The sequence below is a fragment of the Ochotona princeps genome, chromosome 11 (genome assembly GCF_030435755.1).
Source record: "Ochotona princeps isolate mOchPri1 chromosome 11, mOchPri1.hap1, whole genome shotgun sequence".
NCBI lineage: Eukaryota > Metazoa > Chordata > Mammalia > Lagomorpha > Ochotonidae > Ochotona > Ochotona princeps.
The window spans coordinates 51,198,126-51,203,377 of NC_080842.1; positions in this window are offsets into that span (position 1 = coordinate 51,198,126).

Below are 5,252 nucleotides of genomic sequence, written 5' to 3' on the forward strand. Positions count from 1 at the left end.
TTATTCCAGCAACAATTCATAGAGCAGCCATTGCCTTCTTTGTACTGTGAAGGGATGCTGGTCACCATAGGACAGAAAATATTGAAGTGGAGCCCTGAAGAAATACAGGGGCAACATTAAAAGAATAAGCCAGAAATCAAGAGTAACAATTGATATTTACATTCTGCACCATTATTTTGTAAGCCCTTATTCCCATCTGGCTCAATCAGGTAAGAATCAGAAAAAGAGCTTTCTATCTGTGAAAAATGTAGAATGAATCACTTAAACTTGTGGGGAAACACATAAAGTATTTAGAAATTTCTCATAATTAAAATGGTGATTTTCTTGGTTAAGTATAACTGAATTTTGAAAGGTCCTTGTTACATGGAGACATGGGTTTGCAAATGTGTTTTGGGATATATAGTGCTATTCATTCTCTTCAGTGAAATCAAATCCCCTAGTTAAATGAGTATGATACTCACAAATTTACTCATACATTAAGGACACAATCTGTCATGCATTCTAAATACACAAGTTATCCAATGGATATCGATGACATTTGCTGCTGTTGCTTTCACAGGATTGCAGAATAGACTTTAGCTGTCATTGTCATATAATGTTAATCCAGCACCTCCACTACTGGCGAGACCAAGGTTGGACTTGCTGAGGTCCTTTACTTGTGCATTTAGGTAGCTAGACTGGTAACAGGCAAATATAGGAGTTATCAGTGGTCTGTTCCATGGGTACCAGAAGAAGCACAGCAGGCTGGTGAAGGATTATGATTAGAGTAGGCTCAAGAGCTACAGGAAGCACCAGAAGTGGAGAAAGAGCTGGAAGACAAGAAATATGAGTGGGAGTGGGAGTAAGGAAGAGGAAAAGAGATGCAGTAGATATAGAAGGCAAGAGATAAGAGGCAGAAAATGGATGCAGACAGAGCTTGAATTGTTAGGTCATAGTCTGCTCTCATCAAAGTAAAAATAATAATCCAAAGAAGTCTTCTACATAAGTGACAGTTAAGCACCACACCTGGAGGCCTATCTTCTCCCCACCATGCAGTGATCAGATGATTCTGTCCCTGGAGGACAGGGAGGGATATCAGAGCTTACCTAGTTTTCAGCAGGAAATACAGGATGGTTTGGAGACATCTCCGTGCTGGGTGAAATGAGAGAAGAGGGTGGGGGAGGATAAATATTCAGAAACAAATTATAAAATGAAAGTGAAAGCCTTCTATGATAGAGGACAAAGAGCCTTCCCACTCATTGCCTGTGGTTTAACATTCCTGGGTCAGAGTCTTCTGATTAGAGGCTAGGAGACTGCTTTTCAAAATCTGTGTGGGGCTGAGACAAGAAGAGTTATTGTTTCTCATCCAGTTGGAGGTAAACATGAGCAGTGGAGGATCCCCCATAACTTAAAACATCTGCATAGGGTGATAACACAAGTCACAGTTTAAAACATTATGGCTGTGTCTCTATTAACAGTAAAATGTAAATATAATAAAGTTGAAAGTAGATAAAATTGGAAAGCCTTACCTAACTTAGAGCATTCAGGCGAAGATCTGTGATTAGAGTGTTTCAGGCTTTGCTGCCTCTTGTTAGGAGGGCCAGCTGACTTAGTGCCTGTTTTCTGTATGAGGCAACGCTCATTTAGACCGACTGGAGTCAGTTTAGCTAAATGTCAAGAGGCAACTCAATTAAAATAGGACTTTATGTGATGGGGAAAGGATGCTGTACTTTCAAAGCTGTAACTGAGAGAGCAGGGATTACTCAGACATCACTGAGATAATTCGAGCCCACATGTGCTTCTCTTCCATTTGGATTAGCTTTGCTCTCGGGACTCTTTATTAACAAGAAGCATTAGCAAGCATATGGATGTTTTAGTTCATCCTGCTGTCTTTGTGTGTCCAAGAAACAGATCTTTGATGAGACACATGGTTTTTGTGCCTGGCCCTGTCTGTTTCTGTCTGCTGCACTTGTACAAGAAGAAATGACAAGCTGAGGTGAGGCTCTGGCCAGTCAGCAAGTCAACAGACTTTTCTTGTCAACTCATAACCATCCTTGTCACATCTTTGCTTATTTGACTTCAGGCCTACGTGACATTTCTTAGCTTTCTTATGCGTTTTCTACTCAGTGTCTTTCCCAATTACACAGCCCCTATTTTCTCTGATAGTGCACTCAATTGCTAGGCGACTGTTACCCTGCCTACACTAGCCGTAGAGGATGCCATCTGCTTCAGAAGGAGTGGGAGGTCCCATCTGCTCAGTCACACACAAAGGGAATGCACTCAGGTTGAGAGGAAGTAGGGCAAAGGGTTAAAGAAATCGAGGTAGAAGCCCAGGAGTTGGCACACAGTTTGAAAACTGTGTTGATTGGGGGCTTAGTTCTGAATATTGATGACATAGAGGCAAGGGTGAACCTCACTATTTTAGTGTAGCAAACAGAAAAACAGTTGGATAAGATAGTTTTGATGCTGATAAGCTTTACAATTTTAGAAATGAGAATGATGTGATGTTTTTTCAAGGGATATTCAACTTAGAATATTTCTCCGAGGAAGTACCAGTTGAACTCATACCCCTACTTGAGGAATAGAAATGTATCTATGCATTGATTTGGAGGAAGGACAATCAAGGCATACAAAAAACAGCCAGCATGTAGACTTGCCTCTGTTGGAAGGTCAGTTGGGCTGAGCAACAACTAATGAGGAGAATTGTGATTTTTAGATGCCTTAAAGAGAATCCAGGAAGCAACCAGCTCCTACAATTTCCTGCAGGCAACACCTTGGCAATGCATTTAGGCAGTCATTGGAGGGATGCAACCTCAGAAATTGGCATCATCAGATTTATGTTATGAGATTCAGAATCTGGCTGCTGTGTAGAAATGAGCTGCTAGCAGGCAGGAGTGGAATGAGAGAGGTTCTAGGCAGATTGATGGCTTAGACTAGAGATGGTGAGTCATTTGTTCAATGACATTCAGCTAATAAATCCAGAGCAAGTGAAAAAGGGTAGTAAGAGTAGAGGAGCTGAGCAGAACCGCACTGCTTCCTGATGCCCCCTACTCTCCCTGACCTAGAATGTCAGCCAGCATTCCAACCCAGCAAACAGTCCAGCACCCCAGCTGTAACAGAAAACTGTTATGGAGTGCAGCCGGTGATAGCCAGCACCCATTGACAGTGGGCAAAAATATGGTTGTATCTCCCACCCTCTGTCCTGAAGGTGGATCGTAACAGCAATGGAATGTTAATTCCATCCTCAACCACTTCCCCCATATCCTAATTAAGCCATGATTTTGGATGCAGTTGAGTCCAATTAGTCTAGGTGTTTTTAGCTACAAGCCTAATTCCTGTTCCTGCCCATCCCAACAAGTACTAATCAACTCCTTAGCCTGCAACACTTAGGTATTTGCTCCTGCCCACCTGTGACTTATCTATCAACTGAGAGGGGATGGTATTGCATTGTTGTGTAACCACTCCCCTCACGAGCCCCTTTAAAAGGCCCATAAAGTGAGGGCTCTCTATCTCTTTCTGGTCAGGTGTTTCTGTTACTTTGGCACCTCAACTTTTGGCTGACCCAGAACAGGTAATCCCCTGAGCATGGTCCTTGTGTACTGCTTAGATGGGACAATGGATATGGTAATGTTGTTTCTGGTTTGTGTACTATCAGGAGTTCCAGGAGAGGTGAGGCCTAGCACTAGTGGGATGTGGGCAGAGAAGTCAAAGAAAGGTGAATGTCTGCAGCTTTGTAATTGTGTCCAGGTTATTTATTGCATGTCTCTTAGTATAACTCATATTGTTGGGAAAGCTGGGACATAGGTCTTCAGCTTAATGGAGGGACTTAAGGATAATGACCATTTGTTCCTCTTTGGATTATGTTTGGTTGGATTATGATTGGTTGGATTGCCATATGGACTTGTGATTTGCTATTTCTAGTATACTCTATTATCACCAAGCTTGGTTAATAAAGACTCCTTAATAAAACCTTAGACATGTCTGGTGTGATCTCACTCACACCGCATAACAAAATCCAAGTGGACATTTGATATTCCTTTTTTGGCAGTTGAGTGCCTTTGAACATGCCTATAAATGAAGAATTCTCTATTTAAGACTGTGAACATTGTAATGGAGGACTTCAGAAACCATTTGTTTTTCTAACATCGTAAGTATGACATAAGCCCAATATCTAGGTATTGCCAATAAGAGATTTTCATATAAAAATTACACACTTAAAAGTTAGCGATATGGACAGGCAGCTGCTGAGAACACTGTGAAAAAGGCAGCCCCAAAGTGTGGCTTGCAGAATCAGCAAAGAAAAGTGGCTTTGATGGTGCATCCCAGTGTTCATTGTTACCAATTGCCAGATATGGTGCAGGGTCTGTTTTGGGAGCATGCTCTGGGGTAAGTGGACATCATATCTGGCCTCCAAGATTGGTTCTTCATTCTCCCAGAGATGTCCAAACTATATAGTCTTTAGTACACTTTTCTGTTTAAATTGATTTTTTTCATTGACAATTTAAGAAATGCTGATGACACTTCTATCTTAAAATGAAATCACATGTGGAGTTTAAGAGGCCTGAGGAAGGAGATTCCTTATCAAGATTAAAGGGTGTGGGTTCAGAAGACTTTCACCTCCAGCTTGCTGGCACATTCCACTGGGCTTTTGTGTCCATTACAGAACAGAGCCTGGGTACCAATTGACATGCCTATTGTACGTCACTTAAGGAAAAAGGCACAATGAAATTGGTCACAGGGATGTGAGCTGGGCAGGCAAGCCCTGCCTGTTACTCAAAGTGATTTATCATCAAATGGATGAGGCAAAATGAAAGCCAGGGACTCTTTCACAGAAATCGCTTCTGCAAATGGTTGTGTTCACTCAGTACTTGGCTTCTCGTTGATGTTTCCAGAAAATGTACGGCTTCTGACTGATTGGAAATATTTGTAGGCATTTTTCCCACTATAATTGGAAATCAGAAAAAAAAGTGGAAAATACTCCTACCAATTAAGCCCTATGATGAGTTCTAGTGGACAATAAAAGCAAAAAATATGTCAGAAGCTGCCAATGCCCAGGGCCTGAGATACTGTATGCTGTAAATTATAATGAAATAACGTAGAGGAATATGGTTCAACAGGATTTGAGAACATGTCTATTAATAATTCATTATTTCTTTTGCATTTCTTTCTCTTTTTTCTTGCATTCCATGATACAGTTTTGTAGTACAGTGGGTCTCTCTCCTTTCCTCCCTCTCTGTTTCCCCCTTGTACATTTTCCCCCAGACTGTCACGTT